Source organism: Gracilinanus agilis, chromosome 4 (genome assembly GCF_016433145.1).
Source record: "Gracilinanus agilis isolate LMUSP501 chromosome 4, AgileGrace, whole genome shotgun sequence".
Taxonomy (NCBI): domain Eukaryota; kingdom Metazoa; phylum Chordata; class Mammalia; order Didelphimorphia; family Didelphidae; genus Gracilinanus; species Gracilinanus agilis.
Genome location: NC_058133.1, coordinates 182,978,283 through 182,991,596, shown reverse-complemented (window position 1 = coordinate 182,991,596; position 13,314 = coordinate 182,978,283). Strand labels below are relative to the sequence as shown.

General features: G+C 35.6%; 1 pseudogene; it reads left to right on the top strand.

The window, feature by feature from the left end:
* Positions 1-548: 548 nt before the first annotated feature.
* Positions 549-10,555, top strand: LOC123246137 (annotated as a pseudogene).
* The last annotated feature ends 2,759 nt before the right edge of the window (positions 10,556-13,314 follow it).

Sequence of the window (13,314 nt, the reverse complement as noted above, 5' to 3'; positions counted from 1 at the left end):
CTAACACATTTCCTCTTTCCAATAGCCTGTCAAGGGTTAGGACTCCTCTCCTCTACCTCATATCCCATTTTTTTCCTACTGCAATCTTATTTTTATTTCCTTTAGGGACACTCCATTATCCTTTACAACCTGCAGAATGGAGAGTTCTTCTTTGAGTCCCTTCACTTTTTCCAAGAGAGAGGTCAGCTTATGCTTAAATGTAGAAAATAATCATTCAGAAGAAAAAAGAAAACGAACATCACACTCAATACAAATCATTGAGCTTTTTCTTCTGTTCTCCATAAAGATTGAACATTTTCATCCATTCCTTTTTGAATTATGAGTGTTTATACCTCAACCTTAATTACCTAGTTAGTTTTATGATGAATTCTTTTTCCTAATACATTGACTTCTTGTCATTTAATTGTCTGACTCTGTATCCCAGTTGAATTTTTATTGCCAAAGGTACTGAAATGATTTGTAATTTCCTTCTGCTGGTCACCTTACAAGTGAGGAAACTGAAGCAAATAGGGTTTGCCCAGGGTCACACAGCTATCAAGTGATCGAGGATGTATTTCAGTGATTCTCAAAGTGGGCGCTACCACCCCCTGGTAGGTGCTACAGCGAGCCAGAAGGGCAGTGATGGCCACAGGTGCATTTATCTTTCCTATTAATTGCTATTAAAATTTTTAAAAATTAATTTCCAGGGGGCTAAGTAATATTTTTTCTGAAAAGGGGCCGGTAGGCCAAAAAAGTTTGGGAACCACTGATGTATTTGAACTCAGGTCTTCTAAACTTAAGGACTGGTACTCTATACACATTGACAACCTCATTCAAATCTCCTTGTTATCAACAACTATATAACCTCATTCACTCCAGCCTAAACTTGCCCTAACCATATAACTGGTCTATTAATTAATTTTCCTCCATTACTTTTTTTAATCTTATTTTACCATATCTTGCTAATTACCATTTTACTTTCCTTCTGAGTTTGTCTTTTGAGGTCCTACTTTCAAATACTGAGATATTCCATAATTTTCCTCAACCTTTCTCAATCCTCCTTAATTGGCATTGATTCTATTCAATTCGTGACTACCTAGACCAGTACTTTGGTCTAAAAATTGTTATCCTCTCAATTTTCTTTAATTTCTCCCAGATTTATACTCCTCAAATTTTACCTCTGACCTTCTTCAATGGTCCAAGCCTTTCCAGGTCACCTAAATGATTCTTTTCTCCCTATTTGGTTTAAGACATTCTCTCTTCCCTTTTTTTTACTATTTTCTCTCATAGAAGTTGGAAATAGTTCTCAATGCTCTGTTTCTAATATGGGGTAATCTAATGTCCTTATTCCAAAAGAAAATGATTTCACTTTTGTATAACTCTACTTATTAGGATTTTTTTCCTATACATCAAAGTTTAGGCAATTTCCCTCAAATTTTTCCTCCTTGAATTTTATCTCTGACCAACTTAACTAATCTAGATCCTTCCAAGCCATCTACATAATTTTCTTCAACTCAAATGCTTCTCCTTCCACAACCATCGTTCACAGGAGACAAAAAGACAAAGACAGAGGAATATAGAGAGAAAATCAAATAATTTGGTAATAGGTTTGGTGGATGACAATAGAGAAATATGGCAAGCCTATGGGGAAAGTCTGATTATTATATTAGTGGAAGCAAAACAAATCATAATGACAAGTACTGACCTTTAAAAAAATGAAAGCGGAAAATCATTACTAAATAAATAAATAAAAGCTAAAAATGTAGAAATTGTAACTTGAAATTTAAATTAATTGAGCCCCCCAATAAAGTAAATAAAAATGATTGTATAATGTATTTAATGACATGTTTCTGCTTTCCAGAACAAAAAAACACCTTTTTTTAAACCCTTACCTTCCATCTTAGACTCAATACTGTTTATTGGTTCCAAGGCAGAAGAATGGTGAAGGCTAGGCAGGCCATGGGGATTAAGTGACTTGCCCAGGGTCACACAACTGGGAAGTGTCTGAGGGGTCTTATTTGAACCTAGGACCTCCTGTCTCTAGGTGTGACTCTCAATCCACTGAGACACTCAGCCGCCCCCTAGGGGGAAAATCAAACAAAACTTTTAAAAGCAAATATTTGAATGCTTCTCTGATTTTTTTTTTTTTTTTGGATGTTCTTTCCAGGGATATGGATCACAACCTAGCCGGTCTAGTCCATCCTTTGTAGTTCTTCTTTAAATGTCTTCCATAACAGGAGCATTATGATTCTCCACATATCAACCCTTAACCTTATCATATAACCAGCAAACTTGTCTTTGTATCATACATTTCTGTGATGACATGTTTAATTCTAATTTTTTTATTGAAGTTCCCATGAGCTATATGTTGTAGCCTACTCATGATCACTATGTATTTCTCCATTGTTCCATGTGTCCTTTTTTATTCTTTGGATGTTGCTGTGTTCCATGTCTTGTAGACAAAAACTAAACCAGGAGAAGATTAGTATTTCAAAAATGTGGGTTGGGGAAGACTTTATTTCTTAGAGAAATTTGGCATTATTAATGGAGCTTTGTAATTTCATGAAAACAATCCAACTCAGTCTTGTTCATTTCTATGCTCAATTCTTTGTCTATTTGTCATAATAATGAATGTGTTCTAATCTTTAGCCATCACATGGCAATCTAGGCAAAAGACATTTTTAATCTATTTGTTCTTTATAATGTGGTTGGTCAGACCAAACTCTTTTGAGATAAACACATATATAGAATGAGAATATGGAAGCCATCCCCCCATCCTTCATCCCCACTATTTTATTGAAAGGAAACTAAGGTTCAGAAAGTAGAAATTATTTGTCCCAAATTACAAAGGTTATCAGTGACATAAGCTGGACTATGACCCCTATGCTTCCTTCCTTGGTCCTGTTCTTACTTTATTTCCAATGTAAAGAGCTGCATCTCTACCTGAGTGACATTGAGCATATTACTTAACCCCTCTGAGTTTCCTTATCTGTATAGTGAAAATGTTGGACTAAACAATTGTCTCTTCCAGCTCTAAATCATTGATTAATGATCCACCCTTTTGAAATCCATCTCTTGAAATCCACTTACTCCAAAGACTGGGAGACAATTTCAAGAGAATCACAACAAATTGCTTAAGGCAAAGATAGAATATTTAGTAGATTTCAATTGTGATAAAATGGAAAAATATATAAAGTCTTAAAAATGTCATTATATATTTCTTATTGCACTTTTCCTAGAAGGAACAAAGGTACATCTCATTTTAGGGACTGTAGAGCCTATCCCGTCTAGAAGTTCAAAAACTTTAGGTCACCGAGTGGAAAAAAAAGACAAAGGTTATTCTATTATTCCATTCCTAAGAGAGAAATCCAATTTATTTATCCCTTTGAGGAACAATAGTGACAAATATTATAGGAGGAAAACTCAGTAATTGTTTGATCCAGAATCTTAATTTTAAAGCAGAAGAACTAAGGCACAGAAAGGGAGGATGAAAGCTATCCCTGAACTAGTAGGAGGGAAGAACCAGGAAAGAACTAGAGTCTTTTTATGAGCACAGGCTTATTTCTACTGTAATACAATTCATTCCAGACAAGCTTTCAGGTTCAATAAGCCCTGAGTCCCTAAGATTCCATTTCTAAGGAACTATATTATTAAAATGATTAACAGACAAGAGGTTTTAAAGCCTTTCTAAACACCCTTAAAACAAGGTCTTGGAGCAGAAGTATATACAAGTGTATATACATTGAAACCCCAGTGGAGACTGATTCTTTCCATCCATCATATGAACAAGGAATGGATGAGACAAGGAATATTTTTCTTACTTCCAGAATTCTGTTATCCCTCATCATTACTTTTCTTTCATTCCATCCCATCTATGACCCCTCTTTAGGAGTCATCATTGATTCTAGCATGAGGTAAATGGGGATTTGCCTAAGGGTGCTAATGAACAAAGGCATGCTTCCTCCCAGAAGCAACAGATACCATCAGTGCAATGCAGCTTGCTTTAGATTCTCCTCTAGCCTATGCCACCAGATTTGAGCATCTTTCCCCAGCTGCCGCCCTTAAAGTTCCATTGCTGTGGTAGTCCCATGCTATATCCTTCCTTTTCCTATAATCCCAGCAAGAATGATAGCTGGATTCTTTGTGAAAATGGAACTGTCTTATATCCTACCATCACTGACACTCTTATTCTCCAAGCCATGCCTCATCTGTAAGTTTGCACAGGTTACTAAGATTTTTAGATACAGCTCTACCTCTCTCATTTTCTCTACCATCACTACTTTCTCATTTCTCTATTCACAGTTTCCTTGAAAAGAACTCAATGTCTCTCTGTAGTCTGAGAACCAAAGGCTTTGTAAATGAATCTGTGATCTAGAAAAGTTTATCAGGATAAGAAAAGAAAAACAGAAATTAGCAAAATATGATATGATGCATAAGAGACCTGTTCCTGAACCAAAACTCTCCATTAGATACACCCTCTTTTTAAGGCCAAAAACTGGACCTGGGATTTCATTGATACCAGGAACTCAAAGATGAGAAAATTTCCTCTACCCTGCAGGTCAGTATCTTATCTGTAATTTAGTCTATAAGAATTATTTGGGTCACTGAAAGGCTAACTGTCAGAACCAAGGTAATATAGTCAGCATATTTCAGAAGCATTAAAGTCTTGAACTCAAAGATAGTCCTCACTACGTTATGCTTATTTCATTTAGCGCTTTCTTTTCTTCTTTTATGTATTGCCATTTAGAATATATAAATTTTCTGCAAGAAAGAAGGAGCCTTGAAAGTTAATATGCTGATTCTTCTTTAACATAATTCCTGGTACATACTAGGTAATATTTATTGACTGTTTTGGAATTTGGAAATTTCAATTGTGAGTCTAGGAATTTAAGCTATGATTAAATATTTCTCTGGCCTCATTTATAACATTTGTAAAATGAAGGGACTGGATAGTTTCTAAGATCTTCCAGCCCTAAATCCATGATCTTATTATCCCCAAATAGAGGATTATATACTATTTTTAAAAGAGTAAGTTAAAGGATTAGGAGATTTCCTGTGAACTTCATTTTCTCTTCCAACCTCTATTCCCTGGCCTCTTTTTTAGAAACTCTTACCTTCTGTCTTAGAATCAATACTATGTATTGACTTCAAGGCAGAAGAGCAGTAAGAGATAGGCAAAAGAAGTTAAGTGACTTGGCCTCTGGTCACACAGCTAGGAAGTGTATGAGACTAGACTTGGATCTAGGACTTCCCATTTCCACACCTGGCTCTCTATATACCAAGCATTCTACCTGCCCCCCCCCCCAACCCCACCTTAACTTCTTTAAAAGTAGTATTGATCTGGTAGATGATGAGGAGGTCTTTTCTTATGATGGTTAATATTTAAAGACTACATGGAGGTAGTCAGAAGCTAAATACTTTTCAGGATAACAGAATGAAAGGAGAGAGAAAAGAATAAGAGGAGTGAAATAGGTTGGAGAGTAATATATGGTAATCACAATAGTGAAAAAAATTTTCAAGTCTTATAAAAAGGTCTCGTTTCTCAAATACATAGAAAAATGAGTCAACTGTATAAAAATACATGTCATTCCCAAATTGGCAGTCATAGGATATGAAGAGGTAGTTCTCAGACAAAATAATTAAAGTTTTCTATAAGCTGGAAAAAATGCTCTAAAACTATGAATTGGAGAAATGCAAAGTAAAACAACTCTGAAATATCACCATACAACTATCATATTGGTTATTATGATGGAAAAAGGAAAATGACAAAACTTGGTGGGGTTATGAGAAAACTGGTACACTAATATACTATTGGGAGAGTTGTTTTGAAACCATTCTACCCAAATTAATTTACCTATTTAGTGCCATACCTATCAAACTACCAAAAAACTTTTTTACTGAATTAGAAAAAAAACTATAACAAAGTTCATTTGGAAGAACAAAAGATCAAGAATATCAAGAGAAATAATGAAAAAAATGTGAAGGAAGGGGGCCTAGCAGTACCAGATATTAAACTATACTATAAAGCAGCGGCCATCAAAACAATATGGTACTGACTAAGAGACAGAAGGGAGGATCAGTGGAATAGACTTGGGGTAAGTGATGTCAGCAAGACAGTGTATGATAAACCCAAAGAGCCCAACTTTTGGGACAAAAATCCACTATTTGACAAAAACTGCTGGGAAATTTGGAAAAAAATATGGGAGAGACTAGGTTTAGATCAACATCTCACACCCTACACCAAGATAAATTCAGAATGGGTAAATGACTTGAATATAAAGAGGGAATATATAAAAAAATTAAGTGAACACAGAATAGTATACCTTTCAGATCTCTAGGAAAGGAAAGATTTTAAAATACACTAATATACTGTTGGGAGAGTTGTTTTGAACCATTCTGGAAAGCAATTTGAATCTGTGCCCAAAGCGACATATAAGAGTATATAAACATTTGACCCAGCAATACTTTTTCTAGGTTTCTGTACCAAAAAGCCAAAAGGCATAAACCTTTGATCTATATGTATGAAAATATTTAAAGCAGTCCTTTTTGTGGTGGCAAAGAACTGGAAAGTAAGGGGATAATTACCAGCTGGGGAATGGCTAAGTTATAGTATATGATTATAATTGAATACTATTGTGCTGTAAGAAATGATGAGCAGGAGGAGCTAAGAAAAACTTGGAAAGATTTACATGAACTGAAGCAGAGTGAATTAAGCAGAACCATGAGAACATTGTACATAGTGACAGGAAAACTGTATAATGAACAACTATGAAAGACTTAGCTATTCTTATCAATATAATTACCAAAGACAGTATAAAAAATGCCCTCTGTTTCTAGAGAAAGAAAAACAATGGAAACTGAATCTAGACCAAAAGAATTGTTTTCACTTTCTTTCTTAGTTATTTTTGTTTGAGTTTCCTTCTATCAAAAGATTAATATAGAAAAATGTTTTACATGATTATAAGGTAAAATCTATATCAGATTGCTTACTGTCTCAGCAGGAGGGGTGAAGAAAAGGAGGAAAGAAATTCAGGACTCCAAAATTTTTTAAAAGACAAATGATAAAAATTGTTTTTATACATAATTGTGGGGTTGGGGAAATAAAATATCAAAAAAAGGAAGTCTTTCTGGATACGTGTTTTCATTGGTTTGGGTGATCCACTGATGTGACCACATCTCTGTGACTTAATGCATCTTTTTGAGTTGGGGCTAAACAAAATAAATTCTCACCTGTTGACTATGCTTTTGATAAAGATCTCCATTACACTTATTTAGAATGGACTTTGGATGAAAAATAGTCCATTCATTTCCAATCTCCAGCATGAAACATTTGTAACTTTTTTGGTTCTGTTGTTGTTTTTCAGTCATTTCAGTCTTTCTGACTTTCTTGACACCTTTTGGGGTTTTCCTGACAAAGATATTAGAGTGGTTTGCCATTTCCTCCCCCAACTGATTTTCTAGATGAAAAACTGAGTCCAATAGGGTTACTTATCTAGGGATACACAGTTAGAAAGTGTTTGAGGTCAGATTTGAATTCAGGATTCTTGGCCCCAGTGTTCTACCATCTGAGCCACCTAACCATTCCCTAGAGCTTTATTTCTATCAAATTATCTTTTGAGAACCCAGAATCATTTCTATAACAAGAAGAGACATAAGAGAAAGATGATACTGGAGGGTCTAATTGTAGTTAATACATTCAGAAAATGCATGGAAAATCTCAGTTTTTAAGATTTTATTACCACTAATTTAAAATTATTCAAACTCATCTCTTTGCATGGATAGAATCTTTCAGAAGATATCTAGCAGGTAAGATTAAAAAGTTAAAAATTAAATGTCTAAAGCTATTCCTTTTTTATAAACAACCATTTTTACTCCTCAAAAGTTGCAGAACATGTTAAGATTAATGTAGTCTATTTCTTACAACATGAAGTTTTCTTCACGTAGAATGTCTTTGCAACACATATGAAAAAATATAGATATAGATATTAAAATATTGCTCAATATATACCCCTAAGGAGACAGAGTAGAGGAACTCTCCATGACTGTGAGTTACAAGTAAGGGCTGACCTATAGCAGTAGAGAGAATTTCCTCATCTGGGAATCATTGATACCAATAAAATCACAGATCTAGTGTCCAGTTGTTTGTTGATTTTAACAAAGTGAACTCTGCCTTTCCCTCATTGTTCCAGTGGTAGCTCTAAATGTTCTGGTGGAGAATCCCAATCATTGTTTTAACTAGTATATGAGTATGGCTGGTTCTTAAATGTTTAACCACCAGCTTAACCCAAAGAGTTTGCATGATACATTTCTGTTTAATCTGAATCATTAACATTTTTCTTATTACTTTCTCAGGCCTGGTAGTCAACAAAATAATAAATCAAGTCCTTTTTAGTACTATTTTCCAGTTACTGAAGTATAAATATTCATGTTAGAAACAACAATAAGCTTTCAAAAGTTGGCTTAAAACGAACTCCATCCAGTATATTCTTGAGGAAGAGTTAAAAAAATTCAGAGCAGCATTTTTCATGTTAACAAAGCACTGACAACTAAATAGATGATCACTGATTTGGGAATGGCAAAAGAAATTAAGGTGCATGAATACAATGGAAAATTACCATGCCATAGGAAATCACTAATATGAAGAATCCAGAGAAGCAAAGAGATATTTGTATGTATTGATGCAGAATGATAGAAACAGCATCAATAGCAATACAATAGGAAAAACAAAAACAAAGACCTGAATGTTATATAATTATAATGATCAAGCTTACCCATATGAAAGGGATAAGAAAATATATTTACTTTTCATCTGTGCTGATGGGAGTGGTCTAAATGTTTGGAACACCAAATATTATGTCAAACTTGGCAGAGTTTTTGTATCTGTGGAGATTAAAATTAATATGCAAAATACTAAATATTATATTTACAAAATTTTATTAATAATAAACTAACAAAAGAGACTAACTAAAAGGTTAATAACCAGCCTGCTCCCAGGAGCAATAAAGAGAGAACAAGGTAGAGCCTCAGAACTTCTACAAATGTGACCATGCAAAGGTAAACAAAAGGAAAAGCTTTATAGGTAATACAGAAAGGAATTCTGGGCAATGTAGTCTCTAGGGGTTCAAGATTTTCCAACCATACAGTAACATTTTGCTGAGAAGGTCTATTTTAATTCTTCGTTATAAGGGATGGCTTGAAAGACAAAGGATGGGAGAAGGACACATAAGTTGATTTTTTAAAAAGATAAAATAAAAAGAATTGAGGATAGAAGCCATATTCTAAGCTACAGTCACAGCAGCCACCAGTGCCACCTCCATGGCCATCAGCTAGACCCTCCCTGCAGCCTAGCTGGCATCACACCTGAATTGTCCTGTGCCCTCACCTTTGGCATCTCTTTTTCACAGGCTTCCAGGTCCAGGACAGGTTCCATTTGTGGCCACCTTGGCTAGTTCTCACTTGAACAAAATTATCAAGCAGATGTACATGAACCTGCCTTAAAGCAATAAAGTCTATGTTATGTATATCTGCATTGATGACACTGATCAGAAACTGCACTGTAAAAACTGAACCCTAGATTGTAAACTGAAGAGTACTGACAGTCTACCTGAATGGGATTTTAATGGCTTCAGCACTGTTCAGTCTGAAGGCTCTAAGAGTGATATGCATCTTAATTGTGCTGAGAACCCTTCCAAAAGGACTCTGTTAAACTGGTCTGTGAATTTTCAAGTATTACCAAAAACCTGTAGAAATCCATTTGAAGTATGTTTGTGAGGAGATAATGGAGATCGTCTCCAACCACAGACTCTGATTTAACACGGAGCAAAGAAATGCTTTCAACACGAATGTTGTAACCATGGAAAAATATTCTAAATTAATCAATTAAATAAAATTTTCAAAAAAAAAAGAAAGAAAATGCTCTCATGGAACAGATGGACGCCCTTTTAGTTGACCTTCAGATAGATGTCTTTCTTGGGCCCCAGGATCTGTATCATTGTGGTGGAGGAGCTGACAAACCCTGCAGAAGAGATACAGCAGAAGCTCATTCACTGTGCTTGCCTATATATCTTGGAGTCAAAATTTGGGGAGGGGGGGGACAAAAGCTGAAATGATACCAGCTCATTGGGAGTTCTAGCTAAGACCCTGAGAGAGGATTGAAATGGGAGATCACTCTGGATTGCCTGATTTATCCTCCATCAAACATGTGAAGATTTTGGAATGGTTGTATCATTTGATCCTGATCCAATCCCTGGAACTGGAATGAACCAATTGCCACACTAACATCAGTATCAAGGCCATGAGAGATGAAAATAGTGAAACATATATGGATAAAGTAATTGAAAACCAAATAAGTGACATTAGAATCACATCCAGAGCCTGTGATTGAAAAGGGGGTTTGGACGATACCCAGCACCTGATGGGTTTCAAAGAGACAGCCAACATCAATGAGTTTTTGTCTGGCATAGCAAAACATTGCACCAACATCCACATTGCCAAGACCATTGATCAGAAGAAGGATTACTTTGAAGATCACTGTTCCTCTGCCAACTGTGACCCTTATACAGTGTCAGAAGCTTAACCATACCTATCTCCTCAAGGAAACAGGAGATGAAACCTTTCAGTGTAGAAACTAAGTAGACTAGGCCTAAGATACCTTCTGAATCCTCCATTCAATAACCCTTTCTTTTCCTCTCTTCCTCTTCACCTTTTCCCTCTTCCAAGTTTCTCCACTAGGTATAACTCAATGCACAAATTATCACATTTTTGTGCCCACAAAAAATAAGGTAAAATAAGAATATTTCTGTTGAAAAATTATTTTTCCCAGCTTTCTGTTTTCCTTCTAATATTAGTAGTATTTGTTTTGTTTTTACACACACTTTATAATTTAATATAATCAAAATTATCCATTTTACATTTTACTTTCTCTTATTTGGTCCTAAGTTCTTCCTTTACCTGTAGATCTGACAGGTTAACTATTTCATGTTCCTCTGATTTGCTTACATTATCGCCCTTTATGTTTAGATCATTACCCTTGGTGACCTTATGTTAGTGCACAGTGTGAAATATTGTTCTATTCCATGTCACTAGCATACCATTTTCTAATTTTCCAAACTGTTTTTGTCAATTAGTGAGTTCTTGTCCCAAAGCTTGGATTTTTTAAATCTATTACTATGGTCTTTTATTACAAGGTTTTAAAGACTATTAAAGAAAAGGAATGGACAAGAATTACACAGGAAAAAGTGTGGATGGATGGGTCATATGCTATCCTAGGAGAGACAACACCAACACCCACTCTTTTTTTTTTTTTTAAACCCTTAACTTCTGTGTATTGACTTATAGGTGGAAGAGTGGTAAGGGTAGGCAATAGGGGTCAAGTGACTTGCCCAGGGTCACACAGCTGGGAAGTGTCTGAGGCCGGATTTGAACCTAGGACCTCCCGTCTCTAGGCCTAGCTCTCAATCCACTGAGCTACCCAGCTGCCCCCCAACACCCACTCTTATAAAATCATGTAACCACATGAAGGTAGCATCAGTGGTGAGGTGGATCCTGTTAACTATATTCTGATCTTGACTGATATATAGATTTATTTTGAGACAGATTAATTCAAAACATCTCTCAACTCTCATTGGGCTTTCTCTCTATGAACTTGTAAAGCTATTCTCCCCACCCTTCTCATTAAAGTATGAGTTCATGAAGTGCACAACCCATCAAATAGCCCCCTCCCCTATTAATTCATATGTGAATTTCCATTAGCAGGAGAAAACAACATTACACAACGAGTAAAAGAGTAAAATACCAATTTACAAAAGGAAACCTAAATTCCCATTAAGTATATAAATAACTAAAATAAAATTAATATAGGGAACAGTGGAAGTGAGAACAAAAGGATATCTGAAAGGAATCTCAAAAGGAAGAGAGGAAAAAAGTGCATAAAAGACAGAGTAAATCCTGAAAACAAACTATCTTCTTTGAAGCGTTGCCTAGAATCAGCCCTATTAACAAGAAAACAACTTTCCTCCCTACATTGAACATAGTTTGGTCAGATAAATACTGAGTTTCTTATTTATTGGAACTCTAACTCTAATGCAGCTATTATGCTTTAATAGTTAACATAAAATTTAATATTCACTCAGCTCTTTTCCAAAGGTAATTCATTATAAGAAAATTGTCCCTTTAATTAGATGAAAGCAATTAAAAAGTTCACTAGCTCCTTTTGTCTCCAAAGCTCAACAGTTTGAGTGAGAGTTCTCTGCCCTCTTACTCATCACTAATATTGTTGGAGCAAGCTTGACCCTCAAAAATACTGACTTCATTATTAGAAACCCATACTTATTAAGCCCTTTGTTAGAGAAATACTAGCTAATTTGCAAAGGGCAAGGGTAAATTGTTGCTAAATGTTTTAGCCTTCTGACCACCTAAGTAAGGATAACTGAGTTTGATTTCTGATTGGAAAGAAAAAAACATTTGTAATTATAATAGAATAGATTTTTGAAGTCAGACAATAATACAAATTTCTTAAGCACCTACTACGTGTCAGATTTAGGCTGCGTGGTAGAGATACAGAAATTGGAAAAGACACAATCTCTGCACTCAAAGAAACCAATGAGCAAGAAATCATGCAGATAACTATGCATATCTGAAATATGTAGTGCAAAAGGAAGTAATTTCTCTGGGAAGGTACTAAATAAGTAAGGGTGACCTATAGGAGATGAGATTTAAGTTAAGTCTTGAAGGGAACTAGAGCAGCCAGAAAGGAGGTGGAGATGATGAGGGAAAACATTCCAAACATGGAGGAATAAGTGCCAGGAGATAGAGGGTCTTTCAAGGGTGGGGAAGAGCAAGTAGTTTGATTGTTGAGGGCTTAGAGAGGATACAGTATAATAAAACTGAACAGGGGAGAAGAAACCCACTTGTAAAGGACTTCAGTTGCCAAACAAAGGCTTTTCTAGTTGAACATGGAAGTAATAGGTAGGGAGTCACTGGAGTTTCTGTAATGGGGGTGGGAGGTGACATGGTCCCTGTAATTCAGGCCTTCAGCAGCTTCCTCATAGATCACAGATGACACTATGGTCAGTAACCCTTCTAACAAAAGCCAGAATGAAATGAAGAACGTTATCAGGACATAAATAACTCTCACACTAAGTGATCCATCTTTCTCTGGTACTGACTGCTGGTGACCCACTTAGGAGGTTTGGAGGGAGGAGTATCATCAATATCCACATGAGTTCACTATGTGCTTTATTGCTATATTATCTCCCAGAACAGCCTTGGACAAGGCAAGTTAGGGAGAAAAAAGGACTGGAAAAACTGAAGGTATGAGATCTTATCCATAGCATG